General features: G+C 31.1%; 1 protein-coding gene across 10 annotated transcripts in view; it reads right to left on the reverse strand.

Annotated features, from left to right (window-relative positions):
* Positions 1–20,383, reverse strand: part of LOC125067623 (small conductance calcium-activated potassium channel protein) — a 242,057-nt gene that overhangs the window by 74,153 nt on the left and 147,521 nt on the right. Inside the window, exon 1 of one of the 10 annotated variants that reach the window (XM_047676309.1) lies at positions 107–125. The exons of the other annotated variants lie outside the window; for them this stretch is intronic. The gene's annotated coding sequence lies outside the window, so the exon portion shown is untranslated. Of the gene's footprint in view, positions 1–106; positions 126–20,383 lie in introns of those variants that run through there. 10 annotated transcript variants of the gene reach the window in all.

Consider the following 20,383-nt stretch of genomic DNA (forward strand, 5'->3'; position numbering starts at 1 on the left):
ATTTGAATATTATTTTTTGCATAGTGATAAAATACCGACTCTACCAATAAAAAGCAATTAAGCAAAATGAAGGTAAATCGTAACATAAAATTATTTTTCAATATACCCAGCGACGAAGATTAATATCACAGCCTTTACAGATGCAACTCGGCATTAGGTATATCCATTCATTTTAATTGTTTAAACTGGTTTTATAAAACTTATTTACACATTTTTATTAAAGAGAAACATTATTAATATTTGAACACTGAGACTCCTAACGTAATCACGAACTCTTTTCAACGGTTCTATACTCAATTATTTATAAATTATACAATTTGTTAGACAAGAGTGACACATTACTATTTATATTGAATTCGACGATCGTGACAGCCGGCTTATCAAACATTTCATTCGCGCTAGTCCATATTTTTTGCTATTGTAAACAAGTCATTTTGCGCAAATAATGGTTCGTTGGTGGATTATAGAGTGACATTTCGAAGGATTTTACTCAGAGTCTATGTACAAAGCGGGGTGCAAAACGCAACACTACCCCCTTACGCGGCGAGGTTCCAACTGAATCACCCTCGATTCGATGCCTCCGCCCAACATAGAGCGCTTGCTCGACTGACTTTCAAAATAATATTCAATCTTACTGTCTTCACTTTAGAGTTTAATTTCCTGTGACATTCACGCTGTGGTGAAGAAGATTCGTGCTTCGTTCTCTTTAAGCGGCCAATACGCATGTCCACGACATTGTGTAATATATATAATTTCGTATAGAGGGCATAGTTTCCTTGTACATTTAGATTTTCAGAGTTCAAGGACTTTTCGATATTTGTTGAAGTTTTAACAAAGGATACAATTAAACTTTTAAAAATATTTTGTGTTTAATTAACCCATACAAAATATTTAATTATGATAAGTGGTTCATGATGTTATGACACGTCATATTTTTAAAATTATTTTTCGAGTCCGTCGTTTTTAATGTTATTGCACTTTTGTTCTAAATAACTTTTATACTAATGCTTTGAAGTCAAATTTTGTTAATATTTCTGAGTAATTTATTTTATACTGAGAACTCAAAAGTCTTGATAGTTGAATTAAGGCAAATGATTAAATTCAATGATAAATTAATTTAATAAAATGTAAGTTGAGCGTATGTGTTATTGCTTAACAAAAAATCCTTGGAATTGAATATCTAAAGAAGATGATTATTATAAATACACATGCATCTAGCGTTATCCTTTGTCGTACTTAGACAGACATTAAAAGATACACAAATTATACTTTCAGGGATTGTAGACACCGATAAAAACGTTCCACACTATAAATTTTTAAAGAAAATATTTTATGCGCAGACACGACTGTACTATATTATTAAACGCCTTTGTTCATTTAACGTTCCTTTCTTTGAACAGCGCGTTCGAATTCAACATAACGCAATTTACATGTGGTCCGCTCACATCCTTCAAAGGATGAATGGGAAATATATTCATTTCCAACTCAACTTGTGATTACGCCTCAATTCACCCCCGAATTGCTAGCAATCGTTTATTATATTATATAAAATTATTATCTTTTTCTGAACATCCTATTTTATGGAGTATATCCTAGCTTACAATATCGGCACTTGCTTTGCATTTATTGGCAAAACACAATACGCGTTTGCCATCTGGAAGTTCTTGTAATCGAGCAGGCGTCCTTCTGTTTTTAATAGGATGATTTTTTGTGCTTTCGTGTATATTGGTACGTATTTTAAGATTAAAACATGATGTTGAATCTTAATTAATTTTATCTGACGCTACATTCGTTTATTTTAACGAGAGATTTGAGTGAAAAACATTTTTTCTTACGTATTTAATATTGATATCAATTATATTATTTGAACTAATATAAAAGCGAAAGTAACTCTGTCTGGTCATATGTCTGTCTGTTACACTTTCACGACCAAACCATTAAACCGATTTAGATGAAATTTTGTATGAGGCAAGCTTGAACTCCAACTGAGGACGTAGGCTACTTTATTATGCAGCAAAGACAGGGGCGACAACTAGTTAAATATAATAATTTCGCATTGAAATAAAACTAGTTTTTAACGGATTTAATCGCGTATATTAATTATTTTTAACATCCCGACGTTTCGAGCACTTTGCAGTGTTCGTGGTCACGGGCAGACTCTCGGGATGTTAAAAATAATTAATATACGCGATTAAATCCGTTAAAAACTAGTTTTATTTCAATGTGTAATAATCGCGAAAATCTAAGACAACATTAATAATAATTTCGTTCTTATTTAGATAGTCCTAGTTATTAAAAATACATTTGGCACTTTATGCTCAATATAAATATTAGTCATTTTAGTAAATTAGAATTTAAAATGACTAAAAATTTACTTAAACCTCATCTATGAAGTTGCTCTATTATTTTAATTATTTTCGAATATGTCAAAGGTCATGCAGGTTTCCTTACAAAGTTTTCTTTCCGGGCAGATGAAATTTTTTTTAACAAACAGAGTTACTTTTTCAAATTTCATCAGGTAACCTTCAGTTCTTTTTTCAGCTGTATCTTGCACGTAATAGGGCTTTATGTTTAATGTATTATGAGATAAAGTCCCTTAATATTTTATGCAATGAAACAGAAAACTCGCCCGGAAGAAGTTTCTAAGTAAGTTTAAATGGCATTTCAATAATTTAGATAGATCTTTAAAATACACTAAATTCTTAATATTTAAATTGTCCTTCGAATGTTAAAGACATTACTTTAGTACTGTAGTGAAAAATTCCAAGACTCTATTAATTAAAATGATAACATTTTTAGTTATATAAATCCGAAGATCGTGCTGAGTAAAGTGCTTCGAAAGGTGATGAATTTGATTATGATAAAATCAAAAAATATATTTCAATTAATATACCAGCTGTTCCTCTACTGTACTGTTAAAACAATACAGTGGTATTTAATTCTATTCAAAGATGAATGAGGCAATTGTTCCGACAGGTGTGTGACTAACAACATATCTTACCGAAAATAAAATAACAATAATAGTAGATTATCGATCAAATCATATGTATAGAGGCACATCCTGACCTCAATACTCATACAAAACTCAAAAAAAAATTGCAATATACATTAAATGCACGAGACATCAGGGGAGATTTCAAAGTTTTAATTAAAAAAAAAACTTAAATCTGATCCGGTCCAATGGTTGGAATACATAAATCTTAACTGATAACTGAGGGCTCAGATCTAAACAAGCATCACTGAATTTTGATGTGGTTAATTTGCATTTATTATATCTCTCGCGTTTTTCCTTTCAGGAAAACATCACGATAAAACTAGCATATATCAGATGAAAATCTGCCACACGTGTTGGATATACGTGCTTCGTGCAAAAAGTGTGAAAATGAGAGAAGGTTTTAGCCCAGCATTGGGCTATCACTTAAATTCTTTATAGTAAGTAAGTAATTATACCATCAGAAATCTATAAAAATCATAATATATTTGTATACAACCAAAATAAATGATAATATATATTTTCTGGTCTTCTGATGACTACTGAGTAAGAAAAAAAAACTACTCAATGACTCACTACATAGCTTCATTTATTTTTTAATAGAATTCTGTCATAATAGTTTACATTTAGAGTTTTTGCGGCGACAATAAGTGAAATGAAACGTGACTTCCTTATATTGTGTTACTTTTGAAATAACAATATTAATAAACACATTAATGTACATTAATTTCGCTATATACTTTATAGTTTACTTATTTTATATAATTCATGGAGTTGAGATGGCCTAGTTGTTAGAACGCGTGCATCTTAACCGATGATTGCGGGTTCAAATCTTGGCAAGCACCACTGAATTTTCATGTGCTTAATTTGTGTTTATAATTATTAATCTTGTGCTCAGCGGTGAAGGAGAACATCGTGAAGAAACCTGCATGTCTAAAGTAAAAGAACATGTCAAACGAAAAAAAAATAATTATAGGTAATACAAAGTAAATGTTTCATAGCTGGGCAATCATCATCACCTTTTAAGAAAAACATTTGAAACTTGTTCACCGAGAGACGGTGGATACATCTATGACAGTACGAAATACAAATTAAACACATGAAAACACAATCGTGATTTTCCGACTCTGAACTCGGTACCCTTGTTTAAGATCTACGCACTTCGCACTCCTGTCTCTCGCGTCATTTATCAGTCAAAACATACCTCATTTTTTAACTTAGCTAATGTCGTCCATCATACACCTTATACTGAATTATTTGTCGCTTCCTTAATATGTGATATGTGCGGCGTGCGTGTTTCGTACCGAAGTGACAAATTGACTTTTGTAACGACACGCATGAGCTGCCCATATGAATTACGTCATACATTAGCTTACTATGAAGCTTATGAAAACAGAATTCTTATATTGAAATAGATTCGTTTAAATTGTTTTTTGTTCTCTGAATTATAAATTATATTAAAATATATACTTCTACATTTAAATTGGCATTAGTTAGACGTTCATAATGAAAATCCCTTAGTGTTCATTCAAAATTATTCACAATATAAATGTAAGAGAACCGTAGCTAGGACCTCAAATTATTTAAATAAAAAACACGGATTGATAATACATATACATAACAGTGCTATGATTATTTATAGTCAAAATACAAATTATTTTCCCAAAAACATTTACCAGTTGACTTTCAGGAATTATATATGTAGAGAACAATCGTGGCTGCGAATAATAATCTTCCCGTATTTCTTTCAGTGACTATCATTAAAAAAGCTATAGTTAAATTTATTAATTATAATTTTAATCATAAATTACGTCATCACGTAAATAGATGCAATAATAGGAGTTTTAAAAGTATGTTATTTTTCAAAACAACAACAGCAGTGCATATTTGTATAGTTTATACTAAAACTAATAGCATCCCATTTTTGAGTATGCAAACATTTTCTAGAAATATTTACAACAATTATGTAATTCAGGACATTTTAGATACTACTGATATTTCTGATCGTATCAGATAGCCGTTCGGACATTTAGGTGAGGAAATAGTGTATGGGCTATTGTTTCACATTCACCATTTGTAAACAATAGCTTTAGATATAACACTTTTAGCTTAGGTTAGGAAAATGACAGAAAAAATAAGAATATATGAACGAACCTGTGACATTTAACATCAATAGGTCCTCCTATCATTGGTCGATAAATCTATAGAATCACAGTAGTAGTAAATCTATACAGTCAGTACATTATATCTGAAAAGTAGCGATTGAAAAATCAATCCAATTTGTTGTAACATTTTTTGCTTGGTGGTAGAGTATTGGGCAAGCCCAAACAGCAATACTTAGTATTATTGTGTTCCGGCTTGAAGAATGAGTGACCCAATGTAACTCCAAGCACAAAGGACATGATATCTTAGCACCCACGGTAGGTAGCGCATTGGAGATGGTGACCACTTACCATCAGGTGTTCCATTTGACCGTTCGCCTACCTATATCATTAAAAAAACACTATATGACGCTGCAGCACATCGATTTCCATACCGTTCAATTCATCGCTATGAAAATTAGTTTACATAAATATTTAGGCACCCCTTCATGTTTATTCAGCATAGCTTCGTAACACACAAACTATTATCGAACGCTTAATCTGCCATTAAATACAAATCATTAATTAGTTTAAATAAATATTAATAGACAAGTTTTTGTCTAGTGTGATATAATTTTAATGAACGATAACGTTGGTTTATTTTTGATGTTGATATGGGAATCTCTATGTTTTTAATAGAACGTATTAGACTTGTCTCATTACTCAGGCTTGATTGTGCGATAGCGCACGCATTGTATTTTCCTCCCTTTGTCACTGTATTCCATTTCATGCCGTACAGGAATTATTAACTCTTTGTTTTAAATTACCGTACTTTTTCAACTGTTCGGCTTTGTTTTTTTTTGTGTTCCAAAGATTATACTAAAAAATTAAAGTGAATTAAATGAAGTAAAGGTCTGTAATGTCCCACTACTGGGTCAACTTGCACTTTGTAACTTTGTCGTTTCATGGATTCAAGTCATTTGTAAAAAATACATTGGTAAAGAAGGCATATTATTCGATACTAGAGTTAATGCTTGTTGACTTCCAAGCAGGAAGTTAAATACAATTATATGTTTGTTATAACAAACATATAATTGTATTTAACTAACATGACTGTATTTTTAGATGTTGAAAAAGTGTAACTACTGAGTTTCTTGCCGGTTTTTCTCGGTAGAATCTACATTCCGAACCAGTGGTAGCTTTACTTTAAATAGTTTGTTAAATGACGATTCAAAAGTGCTTGTAAAAGCCTACTTGAATAAAGTATATTTTGATTTGATTTTTCTCTTTAGTAGAAGAGTAGAACTTATACTTCAATACGAGTTATTTTTACAAGTTAAGTTTTTCTAGTTTTCCTCAATATATTTTTTATCCGCCACCAAATACGAGATAAATCATCCTCCTCCAATATCCAAACCTGCAAGCTCGTAGTCTTCGCTTTTGAGTTATAACCACCAAGCCATCCCGACTTATTTTTTTTTAACAAAAAACACGGATTGATAAAAGCCTTATGTTGTATTGAAAAAGAATCGACATTGAACTAACCAGATTTTTTTGGTTGAATGTTTTCTGAACTAGGCTTTAAATGACTGCCCTCTAGGCCCTAAATATGTGACCTAATTTTATTTTATAATATAAAAGAGCAGTTTCCAGTTAATTTTGTGCGTGAATATAATGCTATTTTATCATTTATATTTGTGTGTCAAAACTTTACCACGTACTTATTCCATATTTGAAATAATAGTACCTTATTATAAAGTGAAAAAATATTCGAACTTTAAAATTAATTTTGAACAGCAATAATAAAGTTTTTAATTGATTCATGGAGCAATTCCCGAAGGCCTTTATTTCCAAGCCCGTGTGACGATACTAATTTATTGAATGAATTACAAATCCCAACATTAATTTCTACATCGAATATTTTAATATAAAAAAAAAACATGTTTAAATAATATCATACGAATTTATTCCTTATCATTTAATTTAAAAAAAATACTATTTATTAATAGTGATATTGTTCATCTAAAAACACTGCAATCTAATCAAAAACATTAAAAAAATCCTTTTATTAAGAGCCGAGATGGCCCAGTGGTTAGAACGCGTGCATCTTAACCGATGATTTCGGGTTCAAAACCAGGCAGGCACCATTGAATTTTCATGTGCTTAATTTGTGTTTATAATTCATCTCGTGCTCGGCAGTGAAGGAAAACATCGTGAGGAAACCTGCATGTGTCTAATTTCAACGAAATACTGCCACACGTGTATTCCACCAACCCGCATTGGAGCAGCGAGGTGGAATATGCTCCAAACCTTCTCCTCAAGGGAGAGGAGGCCTTAGCCTAGCAGTGGGAAATTTACAGGCTGCTAATGTAAAAAAAAAAAATTATCAAATTGTGTTTTAATTAATAAACCGTTATCATTCGTACTATTTACAATCATATATTTTTGATCTTGCATCCGTTTATTTTACCGCGATGAAAAACAGCCTACGTCACTCTCTATCCCATAAATTAACTGTACGCAGAATAAATGACATCGGTCGTTCCTTTGCTGTATGATAGAAGGACAAAATCGACAAACACACTTACGCTTTTATAATATTTATGAGAAATAGTCTTCAATCTTGGCTTCGCTCGCGTTTTATGAGTTGGTTGTCTGGTTTTAGGCATAAAAAGTAGCCAATGTCCTTACTTGAAGTTCAAGTTTACTTCATACTAAATTTAACAAATTCGGTTCCGTAGTATTCTCGGGAAAGAGCAACAGACAGACAGAGTTACTTTCGCATTTATGTATTACAAAGTATTTTTTTTATATATTTCGGTACAAACGATTTGTTTGTACCAAATGTGCAATAGAAATAAATTATATTTTTTTATAATATTTATGGTTCACTATTTTGGCGATAATGGCTTACACATAAAAGATTGATACATGCCGTCGCGGGCTTTTTTTGTATGGTTATTTAAGATAAGGATAACTAAAGCGGTTTTTGTAGCGAACGCCAGACTAACTCGCAGATGGCAGATTTTTTTCATTTATACTTGACATATCGTTATATTTTGTACATTTAACACAATATCTTTTTAAATTATATATTATTTTATTCTGCTGTATAAGCTAAGTTATATTATCCATACATACATACAAACTTTCGCCTTTCTAAACTTAAATTTTATTATTTAGTCTTACTTTATTTAAATTTGCAATGACATGTTAAATCCGAGCGAATTTAATTCGGTGACGATTTTGTAAGAACACATTTCGCATCTCACTCTCAGGTCATCCACCTCGAGGGAAGCCAGTTGTCAAGCTGGTCTAATTTGACAAATCAATCAAATGAGACGTACTCTAAGATTAACAAACTGTGTCAGCCAAACGTATACTCAGAACTCTTGTTAGTTTTATCGATGCGTGCATCCTCAGATTGCGTTTCATACAAAATCCCGGTATTACGAAACGACGCGTGTTTTTCAAAAGTGTTATTATGAATTGTTCACATATTAAACAAATTGTTATTTACTAAACACACTACCGAGAATTTGCATTAGTTTGGATATTTGTAGTATTCGTTTTTATTGCTTTATGTCGCTATAGTGTTATAATGTTCAGAGCACTCCATCTGTTTTTGGTTTTTATTTAATCATTAGTATTAAATATTGCATATCAATATCTGATATTCGACGATGGTAATCTTTGTTGAGTTTTGAATTTGTTTCTAAATAATAGTTTTACAATAATCGATACTCGAAGAATTTACTCGCTATACTAACTTTGAAACTAACTCAACACATCTCATATGATATTTTGTGATTATTAATAAGTGACCAAGGATAATTTCCGTATACTTTTTAAATATCGTCTATCTTAAACACAAGAAAATAACACTAATATTATCCAAAAAGTATCTAGCATAGATAGACGACAAGAAACATGGTCGTATTCCGTCCAAAACATTTTTAAATTTAGACCACACGCAATAATAGTATAAATATTCCAGCAACCTAATTTTCGTCGTAATAAAGTGACAAATACACACGCTACATTGAACATTCGAGAGAGAAATTTTGGCAAGTATCGTTGTGGTCTGCCAACTGTCTTAACCGCAAAAAACTCGGAAAACCCACTTCCTCATTTCCAGTTTAATTCCGTTTGTGGTAGAAATGTCCGTTCAATTGGCTACAAATTTTATACTGTTATCTGGAAATTCAGTTCATGCGTTCTGAATGATTTTATTTTCTATAATGAAAACTAAAAAAAAAGAACACTAGCATTACTTTTTCAAAAATATTTTCTTGTTAAATTTAAAGCCTTTATGGACGGTACTATTCTGGCATACAAGTCAATAAATATATAATATAATAGTACTAGTGACCCTCACAATGATAGAGTTATTCCTCTTCTTCTGTTATTAAGGAGGGGTTTGATCTTATCCCAACACAATGCTTTACTACGGGCTTGTGGATATACATTTGACAAAATTTCAACCAACGCAATTATGCAGATTTATCTTTATGTTTTCTTTACAGCTACGCCTGAGATGAATAAATTAAATACGTCAGAACTATTTACTCATAAGATCCACATGTTATTCTATCGTGTAAAATGAAACGAATCTTTATAAAAATCTGTTATAAATAAATTATAAAAATTCCACTACAGTCGACTGAGCTATTTTCGCAAAAAGACTAATGGAACCGACATGACAGCACTGCGGGCTAAATTGAACTTTGTATTCGACATTCAGTATTGACTTACACATTTATAGCAAGTAAAAACTTATAGACGTAGAAGTCCAGTACTTTTTACTTCCCTAATGTCAATATCAATATATTTATTTCCACATTATTTGTGACGTTGCATTGATATGCAACCAGTAATAAAGTACGACTACGTACTTCAAGCACACTTATCAAACAGATCTAAGTGTCAAAATACTTCAGTGTATAGAAAACGTAGATTTAAACTATGTGTTGAAATCCATTGTTTTGTACATATAATTCAAATCGTGATCGGCTGTGAAGTAAAACATAATCAGAATACATAATATGACAGACCTGTCTGCCACATCTTTATTGTTACGTCACAAGCTGTTAAGCTGCGAGGTAAAATAACAAGCTGTTAAGACGTGAAGAGACCTTTGCAGCCGCAATAGGATATTTACATGGGGCTACATCACTTTACTATCTAATAACCAGCGATTACAAAAAGTTGATATACTGGCTCAAATATTTATTGTTACGTTTTGTAAATCGTATTGATAATCTATACTAATATTATAAATGTGAAATTAACTCTGTCTGTCGCCCTTTAACTGCCAAATCAATGAACCGAATTTGACGAAATTTGGTATGAAGCAAATTTGAACTCCAAGGAGCTACTATTTTTGCCTAACACATGACAACTAACCCCTAAAACGTTAGCAAAGCCGCGGGTGACAACTAGTAATAAATAAAGAAGCTATTAATTTTTTTTTTGTTTTTGTACCCATATAACATATTAAGTCTAACTAAAAACCTTCGATACCAATAATATAATACATACATTTACAATAGTCCTTGTTTAAATATTATAGTCATAACTTTAGTAAAGGTAACCTTGTATTATGTATAGTTAAAAAAATATTTTAATAAACTTTATTTAACATAATTTATTATGTAACATATGATTTTCATACTAATTAAATAAAATAACAGCGATATAATCGGTAGTTTCGATGCTCAAATTCAATCGACACAATTATAATTTTAATGTAACTTTTAGTTTATAAGTAAAATAGGATTATTTATAATCCTGTTATTATTTAGTTACTAATTGCAAATATTATAAGATTTAAGCCAATTTACAATGAGTATTTAATTGCAGTTTGTAATTTTACATTCGATGGTAAAAGCAGATACATTTGCAACATACATAGCTGATGTGATCTTTGAAATAAAATTTATACAGATGACTGTAATTTTTATCACTTTCTATCACACAAAATTAGACATATGAAAGAAGGAGACAAAACATTTTATCACTATTATACCACAGCTATACAGCGTTCATCAGTAATGGGGCTAATGTATTTTTAAATCAAATAACGCATTCATTGATTATGAAATCATAATAATGACAGCCAAGGTTAAATAAAAAACATAAAAGTTTTACTTATTGCAGGATTCTGTGGAATTTCAAAGATACGATACCAATATAAAGAAAGGTCTCATGGTAACAAACACATGTATAGTTCGTTATCGTTATAGTTAAACGGGCGAGTGGGCCAGTGTATTTACAGGCACAGGGGAGATGCCATCTTATATCGGTTTTCAAGGAACATTGATGGTGTAAAGAATGACCTTATGCAGTGCCAATATTTTTGCTTGGATATAAGGTTAGATTACAATTATTCCACGCTATGATAAAAAAATATGGCATGCGTTTCTATGTTTCTTAAGTAAAATCTATCCTAATAATAATATCTAACCTAGAAACGTTGATTTAAATGATTAAGCTTTGATCAGGCTATTGAAAAAAAATATATACATATCTCATAAAATAGGTAGGCAAATGGGCGGAAGGATAGACGGAGCGTTTGATGGTAAGTGGCCACCACCTCCCATAGAAACGGGCACTGCATGAAATATAATATTAACAATTTCTTACATTGCCAATGCACCACCAACCTTGGGAACTACGTTGTTATGTCCATTGTACCTGTAGTTACACTGGCACACTCGCCTCTCCAACCAGAACACAAAAACACAAGGCATTGCCGCTTAGAATTAGTTAAAGATTTAGCTCATCATACTTACGACATACGATGAGTGGGTTAACCTACCCAGACGAGCTTGCGCGCCCTATCACTAAGTGACTCTCGAGAACATCGGACCGATTTGTATAATTGTAACTTTATACTATCAAAGTAGGTCCCCAATCTATATCACATATTCTACAAAATTACGAGTATAACATTTTTTTTTTACTTGATAAAAGAAAATAATTAAACATTCATAAATGTATTTTATGTAGTTTTATATTCGCTTAACTGTTTTTTTTTTTAATTATACCCCAAATATTTACTGGACTATTATTACAGAAACGTTTGCCCTATTTTATAATACTTCGTGTAGTCCTTGATAAAGGTTTTCGTCCGATAAGTTTGTGAGAGTATAAATAAGCATTAAAATTCGAATCCATAATCGGAACGCTAATAGACGGTTAAAAGCCGGGTATCCAATCTCGGTTATTCTGGTAGCTTTTAGCCTGGAATATTTAAAGACTCTTTATTTCGCTTTTAAAAAAAGGTGCACGATATTGTCATAATATTTTTAAACAGTAATGGAGTAGTATGAAGGAGTTTTTAATGATAACGTTTGGAATAATTTTTCATGATCATTATTTTTAAAAATAAAAGCTATCTCTCGATCGATTGTTTAAAAAAAAGGAATAGTAGCGATACCCCAAATTAATTAATGAATTACTGATATTCCTATTAAACCCTCCTTTTAAGCTTATTGCTTGTATCAGGAATGGGGACGACATTAGCCCAAGGGGTCAGGATCGATCCTGCGACTTTTTACATCTAGGCGGTCGGTAAGCCATTGCGCTATTGACGCTTAAAATCGGTTTTTTTATTTATTTAAAATAGGTAACCTAATGGTAAGTATTCGCCACCTCCCATAGACATTGCCACTGTAAGAAATATGTACCATCTTTCACATTGCCAAAGCGCCACCAAGGAACATATCACCTTAGACACTAAGCTGTTCCTTGTGTCTTTAGTTACACTAACTTACTCAAAAACTTACTTAAAAACATAACACAACGATAATTTCACAGCTATGTAGCCAATCGCCAAGAAAATTTAACCAATCGCGGTAAAAAATACAAAAAATTTAAAGTCATCCATAAATATGTTAAAATTGAACAAATACTTTTGTGTTGCACTTATAATATGGATTATACCAGAATTAATCTTATTCGGATTTAATAGATACAAATTGCATTTAGAAAAGCATCTATGGTCTCTTGAGGAACAAGGTTTAATTACACTTAGAAGAAACAAATTGACATAAGTACATAAGATAATGAAATTATCGAGTTTATAAAATATGTATTTTAAATGAATATTACGGGTTCATAGCCGAGCAAGCACCACTGAATATTTTCTTGCTTAATGTGTATTCATAATTTGTCTCGTTATGTAAATATCGTGAGAAAACACGCATGTGTCGGATGAAAAACTGCCATCTCCTACAAAGGAGATTATTCCGTTATTGTTCAGCATACATCACTCGGAAACCAGTGTAAGACTTTTATTAAAACCAAATATGATGTGCCTGACAATCCACAACAGCGCAATTTTTAAGGCATTTTCTGCTTCGCACAACCACTCTGTGGAACCAGCTTTCGCCGGCGGTTTATCCGAACCGATACGACTTGGGAACCTTCAAGAAAAGAGCGTACTTATTCCTTAAAGGCCGTCAACGCACCTGTAAACCCCGTGGTGTTGCAGATGTCCATGGGCGGTGGTAACATAAAAACAAAAACCTAGAGTCAAATTCTACTCGGAAAGTCGGAATAGTGAGACATTAGAATTTGTATGAAAAAAAAAATATTGCTAGAAGCGCACAGCAGCAAGAGTTAAGAACTTGATAGTATTATACTTTTTGTGCCCATGGACGATCACTCTCTAGTAATATCGAACTGCCATCCTATCAGACTACAGGATAGAAAATAAATATTCCATCAATATTCGTGTACATATATGAACTATTGGACGATGCGTTGTTACCTAATTTTTAAAACTGACTTTGCCACAATTCAATCAGGAGGAAAAACCTATGGAAAAATGTACTGACCCTAACGAAATAATTTATATATCTTATATCATTACTAAGCATTCGGACAGCGTCGGTTATGAGGTTTAACATTTTGTATTTTTTTTATAAGTGTAGTAAAACACGAAAAACCTAATCACCTCTCAGTTATCTGTCATAAGTTACATTGGTTCATTTCAAATTTTACTAAAAAACACTGAAATACATTAAGAACCAAATGTGTCTAGACGCTTTCAAAACCAGACGACAAAATAAAAAATAGTTTACACGAAACAACTACATTTACCTAAATAAGATAAAATATCCAGTCCATATTAAAACAAATGATATTTCTTATCTAAAACGTTATTTCCAAGTTTATAGTATTACAGAAATGTAAAACTCATTTACAGGAGAAAAACGATTTTCAGCCAATTGAAAACGCGACACGTGTTAAAATGTCCCCATTTAAACGGCTGAAAACGAATTCAATTCCAATTCGAATTCGTAGCAAACACCACAACAAAATACAATGAACTTAACGTGGTTGCATCGAATATTTTCGCGGCAAGAGCTATCGACGCCCGGACGGGAAAGCGTTCGTTTTATTACACAAAACCCCGCCCATGTGAAACGCTCATCCGCGATAAAACAAAAAATTACGACGAAGTAATTACACGATTGAAAATCGACTCTATTACAAAAGCATTAGATATTATTTTTCGTTGGCCTTCGTTAAGTTAAACTCATCGTAAACAGACTTAACTGTACAGAAGAAAAATGTAAATAAAAACGATTGCATTAATAGTTAGGTTTTTCAGTTGGTTTAGCCATAACTTTTATTGTGACTAATGGCATGATATCATTTATTTGTACTTTCACAGTATTCGTTTTTATTATTTGCATTTTCTAGAAAACTTATATATTAATAGCGTAAGCCGATTTTTGTCCCAGTGTTTATGGGACGATAGATGCACACAAAAAATCTGTTACGGTCTTATTTTGAAGAGCTCCAACCATGGATGAGCAGAAAATTAAAGAGGATTCTTGATTGCAATTTACTCAATTGTTACAATTTAACGAAGAATTAATTTTAGAGAGAGGAAAAAAAGTACAAAACTTCGTAAAAAATCTTTTGAATAAACGCGAGTTTCGTAGGAGACTAGTCTTCATTATTTCTAAAAGGTAAAAGATCATGAAAATCTTATAAAATAATGTCTTGTATGTCTATTAAGATTTCTAGAAAACCTTTATAATGTAATGTATAGGCACACTAAATTAAGATTTTGGGACACTTTGATTTTAAAGAATTCTTTCGAATATTTGATGAGTTAAATCTTTAACTACAACTAATCGACGTATAAAATTTTAATATTATTTTTAGTACAAGACAACAAATGTGATGCATATTTTTGGGATTACACTTACGTGTCTCGCTAAAAATTCATAGATAAAATACTCTTAACTGTCTGTGGGCGAAGTTGCGACGCGTGGTGCTCGTAAAATTATTTTATTACGACTTGCTAAATTCTCAACTTCGCTCGATTTCATATTGGCTTATTAAACAGTTTTACAAAATATACTCAATAAATATATATATATTTAGTTCAAGAGGCATATAATACGTGAATGTTAGCTTCAATCAAATTCAATTAGTCAAGCTAACATCGCAAGATTCGGTTTTGATTTAAAGACATTATTATTTTACTAGTTGCATTTCATAAATATAAATTTTATCAATCTCATTTCACCGTGACATTTTTTTGTATATTTATACACAAATATTTATTAATAATTGAAATACGCTAAGTCATCTAGTACCCGGACTTGCCTCGAGGACTTATAATACCGTACATTCTACGCATTTTTTAATATCTCCCAAGCAACAGTCTATTTGAAAAGGTTCAAAGAGAATGCGGTTTTGTAAAAAATGCTTAAATATGTTGTCTATTTTGAAAAGGCTTAATTGTGAGCTTAGAATAAATGTTCTGTAATTTTTTAAATTGTTCATTAAAATGTGTATAATTTGTTATCATATTTACTTTTGTTTAACGAAGATTACAATTATTGAGGTGAAGATCACAATTTTATGTTTATTGTTTGTGTTTGACTTGTTCAATTCTCAGTAAAATTTTCAATATAATTGATATGACAAATATACACAAAGATTGGCAAATGTTAAAGATTTATCTTTTTGAATCCCAAATGTTTATTTAAAAATATATACATTTGTGATATATTTCAGGTCACAGACGGACAGACGCACGAACGGACGGACAGCGGTATCTTTGTAATAGGGTCCGATTTACCTTTTGAATACAGAACATAAAAACAATACAAAAAAAAATCAATTTTTTTTCCTCACGATTTCTTCATCGCCAGACACGAAATGAATTAAAAACTCATATCAATGCATTGCATTTACGTTTTCTAACAACTGGGCCACCTCCGCTTATTATAAGTCAATGTATTTCCATAACTTTACTGCCTTTGCTGTATGTGAATAAATATATGAACATTAAATCGGTACGGTGATACATAAATACACAATGATACACAAATATTTTCAATTAAAATAGATGTAAAAACAGACGCTTGTTTTCATGCGTTCCTATTTACCCCTCCAATAAATCTTGGAAAGAAGTAGGGGAGTCGATTGTTCGAGGGGTCGAGATATAACCTGCGCTCACAACACAAGACAGCCTATATAGCGATTGGCTATCAAGACTTCGTCGGATTACCGTATTTTTTTTTTCTTAGAAACCTAATTAATTATATCGAAATAAAAGAAATTATCGTTATGAGTAAATATATAATTATAGAAATAATATATAATTTATTTTTATAAGCAATATAAGTAAAAAAGCCATCCACATTCCATAACGTATTTATCGCCTATTAATAATTAAAACCGTTTTTTTTTTTAATATTTTTAATTATTTTTATTTTTTACATAACAAAGATATGTTTAACAATTCATGTCAAATATTCAAACATTCGCAATGATATTATCTATACTAATATTATAAATGCGAAAGTCTGTCTGTCTGTCTGTTATCCTTTCTAAAACACTGAATCAAATTTGACGGAACATAGTACGAAGCAAGCTTGATCTAAATATTGTATAACGTACCTTAAGGAAGGACATAGACTTTATTATACCTAACACCGGGTGACAACTAGTTCTAAATATATACTGAAAAATACGGTCTTTGAAAACAAAGATAGGTCTAACATAAAGTGACTTGATAGTATTGAACAAAATGTATCCTCAGATCATGTAATCTCTTGCATTGCAGACATTTATTTCCCCGAATGCAATTTTCTTGTCAGCGATTTTCGAGAACTTGAAACTATGACGACGCGCACCCTACAACTGTGTTAAGCTTTTAAAAGAAACGTTAATACGAATTTTGTTTTAAATCCTAACTCTAAGAATATAAAATAATTAAATTAATTAAATTCCAATTAATTCATATTAACGAAACCGTTTAATAATTTTTGTTTTGCTTTGGAACAAGAAATATAATTACAGTTTATTAGTATGGTATTTATAGACAACAAAATCAGTCACCGAAGGAAATCCTAGTCACAAATTCACGAATATGTTGTCCATACTTATATATTTAGCCGTGTGGTTAACATCAGAGTGCAATAGAGGCATATCATATGGAATATAGACATCTCAATCCGCACGTGTTGTAAGCGCCGGCTGAGGGAAATGTGTTAAGCGCATCTATCAATATCAGCAGTAAGCAAAAGCTAGTTAGTGCCAAAGTTGGTATTCGGCTGCTGACTGTAATGATCTGTCAATAGCATTCTCGCGGTTATAAACTTAATTATGTCGATTTCAAAAACATTCGTTTTTGGGCATGTTCATTCAAATCTTTTAAAACATTTTAATTATATTTAAAATGTAAGCTTGATACAGTATTTAAGATCGATTATTCTCCTCATCATCATCATTATCAGCCCATATTCGTCCACTGCTGGACATAGGCCTCTCCAAATGCTCGCCACTGTGGTTATTCCGTCGATTATCCTATCGACACATAATTATGTACAAATAAAAATACTATATTTGTTTTAAATTGTCATTGTATTCAACTATTGCGAGAATTTGTAATACTTGTTTAAGGCGACATTTTTATACACCTTAAAATAATACGATTCGTTTCATTTCAGTCTACCGTCGACTTTGAGTGTCAAAATGAGAGCGGATGTACTCGACAGTGAACCAGGAAAGAGTACTCTGTTTTTATCGCGGTTTATCCAGCGAGGGCCAAAAACATAATATATTTTTAAAGCGTTACCACCAACTGTGCTGGGGATTTACAAAACGATCGTTAGAAGTCATAAATTAACGAGAAGGTTTTTGAAACTTCGTTTGCTACGTATTATGTACAATACTTTTAACTAAAACTTATGTAAAGTAACTATATTAACTAAAACTTATGTAAATTTACTCTATGTAGTAAGTAGTAATAAGAAAAAGTATAAATCGCATTGTTTATGTAGCACGTGGCGTGACAAGGTGACACGTGAATAAATAATAAGAATAATAATAAACGCGCTAAAGGGCATAATTATAAATACGACACACACATAAACATATTAGTTGCACAAACACGCTACGGCTGTAACAAAAGTAGGCCTTATTAATATGTAACATTTACTCTACTTCTAATTCTCAAAAAAAAAAAATACCACATTACCTGTTTATTTATAAATAATTTAATGACAATTAAAATCTGCATATTCTTTATTCAATAAATAATGCATAAATGTCAACTGTCCGTCGCGTCAGTCGTTAAGACGTGAGCATATGTAAATCAAATCGAATACTTCTTTGATTATTTTCATCGCAATAAATATTTTATCAGAATCATTTACGTATACTTTTGTTTACATGATTTTATATTAATGATATTTATATGATATATAATCAAGATAAGTTTATATATTGTGTATTTTTTGTGAAAACGCAAAGAAGTATATTTTTGAATATTAATAATAAGGTAAAATTATTCAGCTCACACGTCCAGCCAATTCGTAACCTACACTAAAATAAATATACATTTTAAAATATTGCAAAGATGAATCGGTAATTGATTGGTTAAAGATTTAGGAATACTTTTATATTTTTTAATCATTTAGAAAGAAACTTTAAGTGTGAATTAATAAAAATGAAATCGAATACAATTTCCTTGTTTTTTTTTAAGACGTTAAGACAGACTGTCGGAAACGCAGTGTGCGAATGCCTTTATGTTACGTAACATTCGACTATTGGGAATCGATGTCGTTGGCGTGCTTTAGTCTCGACGATGGTAGCTTCACTAGCGCAAACGAATAATTAATCGGTCAACCGCCAACGTTCCACTTTCCAGAAAATTGGGCTACGTATATTTTTCATTACGTTTCCTCTCGTGATTAAAGATATATTACTTAATACGCTAATTTGAAACGAAGTTCGCTTCCTTATTTATATCGAAATAAAATTATAATAAATTAATATTTTTTGAAACGTGAAAATTGAAAAATTATGCATATTTTTTCGGGTTAAGATCTTTATTTCTCATTAAGAATACATGACATTCACTTACATGAGAACATTAAATAAACAATTACAATAATTGCCTAGCGGCGTAACAAAGTAACATTATAAGGAAGCATAATATTAGTAAAACATAAATAAATACAATTACAAAGAGGGTATCTGTGAATACTTTGCATTATTGTGGATGGTCTGGTCTTATCGCAAATACACGGATTAAATACAGCTGGAAGTGGTATGAGTTAGTGGATTTATTGCTTTTTTTTTTTTTTTTGTAAATTGTTTGTTTTTATAATATTAAATATAATGTATATTTTTAAATATTTTTTTTTTTTTTTGAATTTTGAATTTTTTTTATTTTTATTTTTTTATTTTTTTATTTTACATTACCTTATTATATGGTTTGTTTCATGTTACGAATTTGTGTTATTTTATATTATTTTTAACATATATTTTTAATAGCATCTTGAATTGACGCATACTTTTTGCTTCTTTAATATTTTTAGGTAAATTATTATATCGTTTTGCTCCGTCAAACATTATATTTTTATTTCCATAGTTAATAGTGCGAGGTTTTGATAGTTTTATATCATTAGCGTTTCTTAATTTTATTCTTTGTGAGTGTTGTTTTTTATTAAATTGTATTTCCGTGTGTATATTTTTGTCCATTATTTTTTTGATTAGTATGCAAATAAAGTAATTGTAGGTTTGAGCGACATTCATTATTTTTGTATCTTTGTAAATTTTTTGAGTTGATGTGAGAAAGTCGTAGTTAAAAAGTGTTTTTACTAATTTGTTCTGCTTAACTTGTAATTGCGCTAAGTTTCTTGGGGCAGCTGTACCCCAGATTTCTATTAAGTAGTCTAAATGTGGTTTGATTAAGGAGTTATAGATCGTATACTTTACTGGGCGTGGAAGACATCTAGTAATATTTCTGATCATTCCGCTTAATGAT

This window comes from Vanessa atalanta, chromosome 12, assembly GCF_905147765.1.
Source record: "Vanessa atalanta chromosome 12, ilVanAtal1.2, whole genome shotgun sequence".
Classification (NCBI taxonomy): Eukaryota; Metazoa; Arthropoda; class Insecta; order Lepidoptera; family Nymphalidae; genus Vanessa; species Vanessa atalanta.